A 13395-nucleotide genomic window follows, 5' to 3' on the forward strand; every position below is an offset into this window, starting at 1 on the left:
TTTCCAAAATTCTCTTAATGGAAAAAATTTCAATTCCCTGGAAGACTGTAAAAGGCACCTGGAATAGTTCTTTGCTCAAAAAAGATAAAAAGTTTTGGGAAGTTGCCTGAAAAATGGCAGAAGGTAGTGGAACAAAAGGGTGAATATGTTGTTCAATAAAGTTCTTGGCGAAAATGAAACATGTGTCTTTTATTTTTACTTACAAAACCAAAGGCACTTTTTGGCCCACCCAATATTTCAACTCTCCTAGAGAATACACATGAGTTTAAATGACAACGCTTTTATCATCTTTGCATTTCCTATCATGCTTGGCCAATTGCTTTGTCTGTAAATGGGTGCGGTAGAAATGTAGAAGGTTGATTGAACAAATGAATAAATGAATGAATGAACCAGTTGGCGTAGGATAATGCCACATTGTCCTAGGCTGATTGGAAATTGGCATCCATTCAGTGAGACTCTCTAAATTGTTTCCACAACATAGTTGCATGCTTCATAGAGTAGATAGTCAGTGATTGATCCTATTAAATTGGAACAGCACCTGTTTCTCTTTTTAATGTATTTTCGGTGCATATCAAGCATGCTTGATAATGCGGGCTTTAATTGTTCTAAATTGGATTGAGTCTACTGAAATAATAAATGAGGCAATTTTGTCTTCAAAGACAATGGACTTTAATGAGAATATTTCTGTATCTGGCAGTTTGCAGTCATAATTTATTTATATCAGGGCTCATGATTCATCATTACAATTTCTTTCAAATTTTATAAGAAAAATCATCTCTATGAGTACAAGTGTCTTATTCTGGCAGCTGTTCTTCACTAGCTGATATTTTCTGCAAGCTCTAAACTTAACATTAGCAGCTTTCAGCATAATTTTTCTTTGTTTACATTTGGAATATGTTCACCATATAAAAACAGTCTCATCATAAGAATGCAAGGAAGATATAACCGTAGGGCTTGCTAGCGAACTCTAGTCTTCCTTCATCCCAGGTGAGCATGATGGTAGCAGAAATCATCCCTTCCCCATGGTGAGAATCTATAAAAAGAAACTGGATCAAATTATTTTTTCCAAAAGTCTCATTGTACCCAAAGGTTTCTCTAGAAACATTTGCTTTGTAAAGATTTAGCTACTTCCCAAAGGTTCTAAAGCATGATATTTATTTTTTATTGTTTTTTCAAGCAACTGTAATCTCTGGTTGCTGGGGAAGGAATGGGTTGACACTATTACAGCATTATAGTAGTATTTTTAACCAATTTTAATCTCTATTTATTAATTTCATTCTATTTGTGTTCATTTTGTGACAGATCCATCCAGAATCTGTAAAGCAATTCAGAGGCTGGGGAATACCTAGGTAAAGGCTGACTACCTGAAACTTTATAGCTGCTTTCAAAATCACCAGGGGGATAATAAAAGGTCCTGGAATAAAAGCAGGAGGTGGAAGAAGAGGGTGGCTGCTTAATTTGCTGCTTCTTCTTGCAAAAATATTTGGCTAAACTGATGTCCAGTATATGCAGGTCATATTAATTCCTTTATCAGTTTGTTTTGACATTACTGTAATTATTTACACACACACACACACACACACTCATTTGTCTCATTTGTATTGAAATTAATTTCTATAAATGTTAAACAGAAAAGTCAGGAACTGATGCTGAGAAGAGGCATTCCAAACCAAAGATTTAGAGGTTGGAGCTTTAACCTCAGGTTAAAACAGTCAAACACATAAACATGCAAACATGAGACATGAGGCAATGATGCTTTGCACGAACGTATGTCTATCTGACCACAAACAAGAAATAAATATACCTTATTCCTTGAGATAACTCCCTCATAGATAGACAAACTAGAGTAGTGGGAATAAAACGTACTTTGGAGTTGGACAAAATCACCTGTTGCAGATACGTCACTTACTAGTGTTGACAAATCACTTAACCTCTCTGAACTTCAGCTTCTTATTTTGTTAAATGGAGTTAATATAATCTATATCATAAGCCAATGAGAGAGTTAGTGGAAATGACATGTAGAAAGTGCTTGGCATATAGAAGGCATTCAGGTAATATTAGTTCCATCTCCTGGTTATAATTGTTTAGTTTCCCATTAGAAAATATAGAACTCAATTGCATTGAGAAATGCTTGAATATAGGCTGGTTTCAGCCCTCAATATGGACTGTCTTGAACTAAATTTTAAGACCCACTACCACTGTACTATAGTCCATCCATACAAGAAGCAATCTGAGCTGTTTCTTGTCTACATCCTTGGTTTTAATGATTCACTGCCTCATCAAAACCTGGCTCCATTATTAACTTTCAACTTCCTGGCCCTGTGTTTAAAGTACAAATTTAGACTGGGTTCTACATTTCAATCTGACAATGGTGTGTTCACTTTTTCACTGGCTCCTTGTTGAGATACACCTATTTCTACTTTCCTCACTGCCAGCCCTTAAGGATCCCTGGATTTCTCCAGGTTAAGATATATTTTTATAATCAGATATGGCAAATTTCAGTACCCTTGGTGGTAGACAGTGACCTCAGCTTCAATTTGAAGAGTATAATTCTCCCATATCTTTAAATTCATCATTAGGGTAAACATAATTGAAAGTCAAGGAATTGATGGACGTTGTGAGGGAAATGTCCAGGTAGAACTTTTGAAGACATATGAAATAAAGTGAATGTTCCTGAACATTAATGCATTTTGAGGCCAGTCATTGAGAAAGTAGAGCCTGAGTGGGTCCTAGAAGAAAGGCAAGCATCACCGGTTGTGAATAAGAAGATGAAGGAAGATAGAGTAATTGTGAGCAGATGAAACATCATGATCCTTAGCTTCAAAGTGGAAATGACTATTGCATGTGCTAGGGAGAAGACAACTTGTCTTTGGGTGGCTATCCTACAGAGAGTAGTTCACACAGGTCCTTGATTCTTTAAGATAATAGCCCCCTTTTTTTTTTAACGTCTTTATTGGGGTATAATTGCTTTACAATGGTGTGTTAGATTCTGCTATATAGCAAAGTGAATCAGCTATATGTATACATATATCCCCATATCCCCTCCCTCTTGCGTCTCCCTCCCACCCTCCCCATCCTATCCTTCTAGGTGGTCACAAAGCACTGAGTTGATCTCCCTGTGCTCTGCGGCTGCTTCCCACTAGATATCTATTTTATATTTGGTAGTATATATAAGTCCATGCCACACTCTCAGTTCGTCCCAGCTTACCCTTCTCCCTCCGCAGGTCCACAAGTCCATTCTCTATGTCTGCGTCTTTATTCCTGTCCTGCCCCTAGGTTCCTCAGAACAATTTTTTTTCTTTTTTTTTTAGTTTCCATATACATGTGTTACCATATGGTATTTGTTTTTTTCTTTCTGACTTCACTCTGTATGACGGACGCTAAGTCCATCTACCTCACTACAAATAACTCAATTTCGTTTCTTTTTATGGCTGACTAATATTCCATTGGATATATGTGCCACATCTTCTTTATCCATTCATCTATTGTTGGACACTTAGGTTGCTTCAATATCCTGGCTATGGTAAATAGTGCTGCAATGAATATTTTGGTACATGACTCTTTGAATTATGGTTTTTCTCAGGGTATATGCCCAGTAGTGGGATTGCTGGGTCATATGGTAGTTCTATTTTTAGTTTTTTAAGGAACCTCCATACTGTTCTCCATAGTGGCTGTATCAATTTACATTCCACCAACAGTGCAAGAGGGTTCCCTTTTCTCCATACCCTCTCCAGCATTTATTGTTTGTAGATTTTTTGATGATGACCATTCTGACTGGTGTGAGGTGATACCTCATTGTAGTTTTGATTTGCATTTCGCTAATGTTTAGTGATGTTGATCATTCTTTCATGTGTTTGTTGGCAATCTGTATATCTTCTTTGGAGAAATGTCTATTTAGGCCTTCTGCCCATTTTTGGATTGGGTTGTTTGTTTTTTGGATATTGAGCTCCATGAGGTGCTTGTATATTTTGGAGATTAATCCTGTGTCAGCTGCTTCCTTTGCAAATACTTTCTTCCATTCTGAGGGTTGTCTTTTCATCTTGTTTATGGTTTCCTTTGCTGTGCAAAAGCTTTAAATTTTCATTCAGTCCCATTTGTTTATTTTTGTGTTTATTTCTCTTTCTCTAGGAGTTGGGTCAAAAAGGATCTTGCTGTGATTTATGTCATAGAGTGTTCTGCCTATGTTTTCCTCTAAGAGTTTGATAATGTCTGGCCTTACATTTAGTTCTTTAATCCATTTTGAGTTAATTTTTGTGTATGGTGTTAGGGAGTGTTCTAATTTCATTCTTTTACATGTAGCTGTCCAGTTTTCCCAGCACCACTTACTGAAGAGGCTGTCTTTTGTCCATTTTATATTCTTGCCTCCATTATCAAAAATAAGGTGACCATATGTGCGTGGGTTTATCTCTGGGCTTTCTATCCTGTTCCATTGATCTATATTTCTGTTTTTGTGCCAGTACCATATTGTCTTGATTACTGTAGCTTTTTAGTATAGTCTGAAGTCTGGGAACATGATTATCCCAGCTCCGTTTTGCTTTCTCAAGATTGCTTTGGCTATTCGGGGTCTTTTGTGTTTCTATACAAATTGTAACATTTTCTGTTGTAGTTCTGTGAAAAATGCCATGGGTATTTTGATAGGGATTGCATTGAATCTATAGATTGCTTTGGGTAGTATAGTCATTTTCACAATATTGAGTCTTCCAATCCAAGAACATGGTATATCTCTCCATCTGTTTGTATCATATTTAATTTCTTTCATCACTGTCTTATAGTTTCCTGCATACAGGTCTTTTGTCTCCTTAGGTAGGTTTATTACTAGGTACTTTATTCTTTTTGTTGCAGTGATAAATGGGAGTGTTTCCTTAATTTCTCTTTCAGATTTTTCATCGTTAGTGTATAGGAATGCAAGAGATTTCTGTGCATTAATTTTGTATCCTGCTACTTTACCAGATTCATTGATTAGCTCTAGTAGTTTTCTGGTAGCATCTTCAGGATTCTCTATGTATAGTACCATGTCATCTGCAAACAGAGGTAAAGACAGCTTTAATTATTCTTTTCTGATTTGGATTCCTTTTATTTCTTTTTCTTCTCTGATTGCTGTAGCTAAAACTTCCAAAACTATGTTGAATAATAGTGATGAGAATGGACAACCTTGTCTTGTTCCTGATCTTAGTGGAAAAGGTTTCAGCTTTTCACCATTGAGAAAGATATTGGCTGTGGGTTTATCATATATGGCATTTATTATGTTATGGTATGTTCCCTCTATGCATACTTTCTGGAGGATTGTATCATAAATCGGTGTTGAATTTTGACAAAAGCTTTTTCTGCATCTTTTGAGATGATCATATGGTTTTTCACCTTCAGTTTGTTAACGTGATTTATCACATTGATTGATTTGCATATATTGAAGAATCCTTGCCTTCCTGGGATAAACCCCACTTGATCATGGTGCATGATTCTTTTAATGTATTGTTGTATTCTGTTTGCTAGTGTTTTGTTGAGGATTTTTGCATCTATGTTCATCGGTGATATTGGCCTATAGTTTTCATTTTTTGTGACATCTTTTTCTGGTTTTGGTATCAGGGTGCTGGTGGCCTCGTAGAATGAGTTTGCGAGTGTTCCTCTCTCTGCTATATTTTGGAAGAGTTTGAGAAGGATAGGTGTTAGTTCTTCTCTAAATATTTGAAAGAATTCGCATGTGAAGCCATCTGGACCTGGGCTTTTGTTTGTTGGAAGACTTTTAATCACAGTTTCAATTTCAGTGCTTGTGATTGGTCTGCTTATATTTTCTGTTTCTTCGTTATTCAGTCTCAGAAAGTTGTCCTTTTCTATGAAATTGTGTATTTCTTCAAGGTTGTCCATTTTATTGTCATATAGTTGCTTGTAGTAATCTCTCTTGATCTTTTGCATTTCTGCAGTGTCAGTTGTTGCTTCTCCTTTTTTATTTCTAATTCTATTGATTTGAGTCTTCCCCCTTTTTGTTTTGATGAGTCTGGCTAATGGTTTATCAATTTTGTTTATCTTCTCAAAGAACCAGCTTTTAGTTTTATTGATCTTTGCTATTGTTTTCTTCATTTCTTTTTTATTTATTTCTGATCTGATCTTTATGATATCTTTCCTTCTGCTATCGTTGGGGTTTTTTTTTTGTTCTTCTTTGTCTAATTGCTTTAGATGTAAGGTTAGGTTGTTTATTTGAGATATTTCTTATTTCTTGAGGTAGGATGGTATTGGTATAAACTTCCTTCTTAGAACTGCTTTTGCTGAAGCTGATAGGTTTTGGGTTGTCGTGTTTTCATTGTCAATTGTTTCTACATATTTTTTGATTTCCTCTTTGATTTCTTTAGTGATCTCTTGGTTATTATGTAGTGTAGTGTTTAGCCTCCATGTGTTTGAATTTTTTACAGATTTTTTCTTGTAATTGATATCTAGTCTCATAGTGTTGTGGTTTGAAAAGATACTTGATATGATTTCAGTTTTCTTAAATTTACCAAGGCTTGCTTTGTGACCCTAGATATGATCTATCCTGGAGAATGTTCCATGAGCACTTGAGGAGAAAGTGTATTCTGTTATTTTTGGATGGAATGTCCCATAAATATCAATTAACTCCATCTTGTTTAATGTATCATTTAAAACTTGTGTTTCCTTATTTTTTTTATTTTTGATGATCTGTCCATTGTGAAAATGAGGTGTTAAGGTCCCCTACTATGAGTGTGTTACTGTCGATTTCCCCTTTTTTGGCTCTTAGCATTTGCCTTATGTATTGAGGTGCTCCTATGTTGGGTGCATAAATATTTACAATTGTTATATCTTCTTCGTAGATTGATCCCTTGATGATTATGTTCTGTCCTTCTTTGTCTCTTGTAATAGTCTTTATTTCAAAGTCTATTTTGTCTGATACGAGAATTCCTACTCCAGCTTTCTTTTGATTTCCATTTACATGGAATATCTTTTTCCATCCCCTCACATTCAGTCTGTATGTGTTCCTAGGACTGACGTGGGTCTCTTGTAGGCAGCATATATATGGGTCTTGTTTTTGTATCCATTCAGCCAGTCTATGTCTTTCGGTTGAAGCATTTAATCCATTTACATTTAAGGTGATCATCGATATGTGTGTTACTATTACCATTTTCTTAATTGTTTTGGGTTTGTTATTGTAGGTCTTTCCCTTCTCTTGTGTTTCCTGCCTAGAGAAGTTCCTTTAGCATTTTTTTATAAAGCTGGTTTAGTGATGCTGAATTGTTTTAGCTTTTGCTTGTCTGTAAAGGCTTTAATTTCTCCGTCAAATCTGAATGCCATCTTTGCTGATTAGAGCAATTTTTATTGTAGATTCTTCCCTTTCATCACTTTAAATATGTCCTGCCACTCCCTTCTGGCTTGCAGGGTTTCTGCTGAAAGATCAGCTGTTAACCTTATGGGGATTCCCTTGTGTGTCATTTGTTGTTTTCCCTTGCTGCTTTTAATATGTTTTCTTTGTATTTAATTTTTGACAGTTTGATTAATATGTGTCTTGGCATGTTTCTCCTTGGATTTATCCTGTATGGGACTCTCTGTGCTTCCTGGACCTCATTGACTGTTTCCTTTCCCATATTAGGGAATTTTTCAACTATAATCTCTTCAAATATTTTCTCAGACCCTTTCTCTTCTCTTCTCCTTCTGGGACCCCTATAATTCGAATGTTGTTGCGTTTAGTGTTGTCCCAGAGGTCTCTGAGACTGTCCTCAATTCTTTTCATTCTTTTTTCTTTATTCTACTCTGTGGTAGTTAGTTCCACTCTTTTATCTTCCAAGTCACTTATCCGTTCTTCTGCCTCAGTTATTCTGCTATTGATTCCTTCTAGAGAAATTTTAATTTCATTTATTGTGTTGTTCATCATTGTTTGTTTGCTCTTTAGTTCTTCTAGGTCCTTGTTAAACATTTCTTGTATTTTCTCTATTCTACTTACAAGATTTTGTATTATCTTTACTATCAGTACTGCAAAATCCTTTTCAGGTAGACTGCCTATTTCCTCTTCATTTGTTTGGTCTGGTGGGTTTTTGCCTTGCTCCTTCATCTGCTGTGTATTTCTCTGTCTTCTCATTTTGCTTAATTTACCATGTTTGGGGTCTACTTTTTGCAGGCTGTTTTCGATGTCTGCTCCAACTGGCTAAGCTTGGTTCAGTGGGCTGTGTAGGCTTCCAGGTGGAGGGGACTAGTGCCTGTGTTCTAGTGGATGAGGCTGGATCTTGTCTTTCTGGTGGGCAGGTGCACATCCGGTGGTGTGGTTTGGGGTGTCTGTGACCTTTTTATAATTTTAGGCAGCCTCTCTGCTAATGGGTAGGGTTGTGTTCCTGTCTTGCTAGTTGTTTGGGATTGGGTGTCCAGCACTGTTGCTTGCTTGTCGTTGAGTGGAGCTGGGTCTTAGCATTGAGATGCAGATGTCTGCGAGACCTTTTGTCGTTTGATATTACATTTTGCCTGGAGGTCTCTGTTGGACCAATGCCCTGAACTTGGCTCTCCCACCTCAGAGGCACAGGCTTGACACCCGACCAGAGCACCAAGACCCTGTCAGCCACACAGCTCAGAAGAAAAGGGAGAAAAAAATTTAAAAAAATAAATAAAATAAAATATTTAAAATAAAAAAATTATTAAAAATAAAAAAATTGAAAGTAATAAAAAAAACAAAAAAAGAAAGAACAAAAGAAGAGAGCAACCATACCAAAAAACAAATCCACCAATGATAAGAAGCGCTAAAAACTGTAGTAAAACAACAACAACAACAAATACGGACTCTCAGAATGCTAGGACAAATGGTAAAATCAAAGCTATACAGACAAAGTCACACAAAGAAGCCGACACATACACACTCACAAAAATAGAAAAAGGAAAAAACAAAATATATATCTAAACATAAAAAAAAGGAGCAACCATATCAATAAAGAAATCTACTAATGATAATAAACTCTAAATACTAAACCAAGATAAACATAGAACCAAAAGAAATTAGATGCAGAAAGCAAACCCCAAGTCTACAGTTGCTCCCAAAGTCTACCGCCTCAATTTTGGGATGATTCATTGTCTATTCAGGTATTCCACAGATGCAGGGTACATCAAGTTGATTGTGGAGATTTAATCTGCTGCTCTTGAGGCTGATGGGAGAAGTTTCCCTTTCTCTTCTTTGTTTGCACATCTCCTGGGGTTCAACTTTGGATTTGGCCCTGCCTCTGCTTGTAGGTTGCCTGAGGACCTCTGTTCCCACCCAGACAGGAGGGAGCAGCTGATTAAGGGAACAGCTGGTTAGGGGGCTCTGGCTCACTCAGGCTGGGGGGAGGGAGGGGTATGGAATGCGGGGCGAGCCTGCATTGGCACAGGCCGGCATGACGTTGCAACAGCCTGAGGTGCGCCATGTGTTCTCCTGGGGAAGTTGTCCCTGGATCATGGGACCCCGGCAGTGGTGGGCTGCACAGGCTCCCAGGAGGGGAGGTGTGGATAGTGACCTGTGCTGGCACACAGGCTTCTTGGTGGTTGCAGCAGCAGCCTTAGCGTTTCATGCCCGTATCTGGTGTCTGCGCTGATAGCTGTGACTTGTGCCCATCTCTGGAGCTTGTTTAGGTGGTGCTCTGAATCTCCTCTCCTCGCAAACCCCGAAACAATGGTCTCTTGCTTCTTAGGGAGGTGCATACTTTTCCCTGAACTCCCTCCCAGCTAACTGTGGCACACTAGCCCCCTTCAGGCTGTGTTCACACAGCGAACCCCAGTCCTCTTCCTGGGATCTGAACTCCGAAGGCAGAGCCTTAGCTCCCAGCCCCCAGCCATCCAGACAAGCCTCTCAGGCTGGTGAGTGATGATCAGCACTGATCCTCTGTATGGGAATCTCTCCACTTTGCCCTCTGCACCCCTGTTGCTGCTTTCTCCTCCGTGGTTCCGAAGCTTCTCCCCACCATCCCCGTCTCCGCCAGTGAAGGGCCTTCCTAGTGTGTGGAAATTTTTCCTCCTTCACAGCTCCCTCCCAGTAGTGCATGTCCCATCCTTATTCTTTTTTCTCTGTTTTTCCTTTTTTCTTTTGCCCTACCCAGGTAGTGGGGAGTTTCTTGCCTTTTGGAAAGTCTGAGGAAAGTCTTCTGCCAGCGTTCAGCAGGTGTTTTGTAGGATTTGTTCCTCATGTAGATGTATTTCTGATGTATTTGTGAGGAGGAAGGTGATCTCCACATCTTACTCCTCGGCCATCTGGAATGTCTCCTCTAAGATAGCCCCTTTAACATGTACATTTTCCTGGAATGTTTTGCAATGGATTGACACTCCAAATTATTAAATTTTCAGCTTATGCAAAGCAGACACTGTCATACCACTATTACTGGGATGGAAATTAAGATGGTATAAAGACAATTTAAGAGGTAAACGTCATTGATGTCTATGCAAATTAAAGGACGTGTACTTTTTGAAATGACCAATGATGCAGCAGGGAACTGGTCGTATTTAAATAATTTTACATGCGGATATCCAGTTTTCTAACATCATTTGTTGAAGAGACTCTCATTTCCCTATTGTGTATTTTTCATACGCTTGCCAAAGATCAGTTGACAGTGTAACCATGGGTTTATTTCTGGGTTCTCTATTCTGTTCCATTGGTGTAGATGTCTGTTTTTCTGCCAGTACAATACTGTTGTAATTACTGTAGGTTTGTAATATATTTTGAAATCAGAAAATATGTCTCCAGCTTTGTTCTTTCTCAATATTGCTTAAGCTATTTCAGGTCTTTTGTGCTTCCACCTAAAGTTTAGGATTTTTAAAAATTTTTGTAAATAATACCATTAGGATTTTGATAGGGATTATATTGAATCTATAAAAAGCTTTGGGTAGAGTGGACATTTTCACAATATTAAGTCTTCTAACCTATGAACACAGATGTCTTTTGAATTATCTGTGTCTTCTTTAATTTCTTTCATCAGTGTTTTGTAGTTTTCAATGTACAAGTTTTTCACCACCTTGGTTAAGTTTATTTTTCAGTATTTTATTCTTTTTGATACAATTGTAAATGGGATTATTTCTTAACTTTTCTTTTTGGATAGTTCACTCTTCGTGTATAGAAACATAACTAATTTTTGTATATTGATTTTGTATGCTGCAACTTTACCAAATTTATTAGTTCTAATAGTTTTTTGGGGGAGTCTTTAGAGTTTTCTATATATAAGAACATGCCATCTGCAGAGATAAGTTTACTTCTTCCTTTCCAATTTGGATGCCTTTTATTTCTTTTTCTTGCCTAATTGCTCTGACTGAGGCTTCCAGTACTATGTTAAATAGAAATGGCAAGAGTGGGCATCCTTGCTTTGTTCCTGATCTTAGAGGAAAGCTTTCAGCTCTTCCAATTGATTATTATGTTAACTGTGGGGGTTTGGTCTTATATGGTCTTTATCATGTCGAGATAAGTTTTTTCTATTGCTAGCTTTTTAAGGCTCTTTATCATCAAAGAGTTTGTATTTTGTCAGATTCTTTTACTGTATCTATTGAGATGATCATGTGATTTTTATCCTTCATTCTGTTAATATAGTATATCACATTAATTGATTTTCACATGAGTCATCCTTGCATCCCAGGGATATATCTCACAGTCATGATGTAAGATCCTCTCTTCAATAAATGGTGTTGGAAAAACTGGATAGCCACATGAAAAGGAATAAAATTGAAACTTTATCTTATGCCATACACAAAAATCAACTCAAAATTGATTAAATATTTAAATGTAAGACCAGAAACTGTAAAACTCCTTGAAGAAAACGTAGAAGAAAAGCATCCTGACATTCGTTTGGGTGATGATTTCTTGTGTGTAACAGCAAAAGCACAAGCAACAAAAGCAAAAATAGAAAAGTGGGAGTACATTGTACTAAAAAGCTTCTCTACAGCAAAGAAAATAATTAACAGAGTTTAAAGGCAACCTGTAGAATGGGAGGAAATAATTTCAAACCCTATATCTGATTAATGGTTTAATATCCAAAATACATAAGGAACTACTACAATTCAACATTTTAAAAATCACATAATTAGATGAAAATAGGCAAAGGACTGAAATAGATATTTTCCAGAGAAAATACATAAATGACCAACAGGTGTTTGATAAGATGCTCAACATTACTAATCATGAGGGAACTGCAAATTAAAAATAGTGAGATATCCCCTCACACCAATTAGGATGTATAAAAAAAAAAAAACCCCAGGGCTTCCCTGGTGGCGCAGTGGTTGAGAGTCCGCCTGCGGATGCAGGGGACACGGGTTCATGCCCCGGTCCGGGAGGATCCCACATGCCGCAGAGCGGCTGGGGCCGTGAGCCATGGCCGCTGAGCCTGCGCGTCCGGAGCCTGTGCCCCGCAACGGGAGAGGTCATAGCAGTAAGAGGCCCGCGTACTGCAAAAAAAAAAAAAAAAAAAAAAACCCAAAGATAACAAGAATGCAGAGAAATTGGAATCTGTACACTGTTGGTAGGAATGTAAATTGGTGCAGCCACTGTGGAAAGCAGTATGGAGGTTCCTTAAAAAATTAAAAATAGAACAACTACATGATTCATTAATTCCACTTTGGGGTATTTACCCAAATGAATTGTTATCACTGTAAATATCTCTTTGAGATCCTGACAAGTATAATCAGAACATTTCAGGTTTTAATAATTTTTTCTTTATTAACACAATTCTCAGAGGCAGGTAATTCCAGTAGTTTTATGGTATTCATTGTCTTTATTGCCAAGTTTACTGTGTGTAGGGGTGGTGGTGGTGAGGATCATATTAAAATACATAATTTGAATCATGGTCCATATGAAGCATCTATGATGTTCAATGACCAACTACTGCTATTGTCACAACTTTATATGAGACACAGATTAAAAAAACATGAATGAACAAAAATGTTAAGATCATCTTGTCATAATAATCGAACTCAAGCTCTCAACACTTCAGTAAATTATTAATTTTGGTCTTCTCTTTTTCATATCTCCCCCCTCCCACCCATTTCTCAGTAGCATTTCTAACAAGGTGAATGGCAAAATACAGATGAGAAGAAGAAATCCCAGTCATTTTTTCAAATAAGATTTTTGGTTAAAACAGTTAAGATGCAGATCTGTAAATTACATGTCATTTAATGTCTTTATCAGCTCTTCTCTATCATATCTGATAACTGAGAGTCGTCAATAAAAAGAGGACTAGAGTTCAGAGGTATAAAGTAGTTGGAATGATTACATGACTTATCAGAAAGGCAATACCCCATGGAAATACACGGGGCTGGGATGAAAGAAAGATGACATTGGGGATTGAGTATTACTGAGGTGGACATGAAAAATGAAATGAGAATGACTTGGAAATGAAAAAGGAGAAGAAAGTAATCTTTCCTTTCACCCAGAGAAACAAGGATTTCTTTGGAAAATTTAAGCCT

The 13395-nt window shown here is 37.3% G+C and overlaps 1 long non-coding RNA gene across 1 annotated transcript in view; it reads right to left on the reverse strand.

The window, feature by feature from the left end:
• Positions 1–795: 795 nt before the first annotated feature.
• The window catches only part of LOC132598011 (uncharacterized), a 68404-nt gene continuing 55804 nt past the window's right edge, over positions 796–13395 (reverse strand). The window contains exon 4 of the long non-coding RNA XR_009565632.1: positions 796–1033. This is a non-coding gene — a long non-coding RNA (uncharacterized lncRNA). The remainder of the gene's footprint in view (positions 1034–13395) is intronic.

Source organism: Globicephala melas, chromosome 10 (genome assembly GCF_963455315.2).
Source record: "Globicephala melas chromosome 10, mGloMel1.2, whole genome shotgun sequence".
Classification (NCBI taxonomy): Eukaryota; Metazoa; Chordata; class Mammalia; order Artiodactyla; family Delphinidae; genus Globicephala; species Globicephala melas.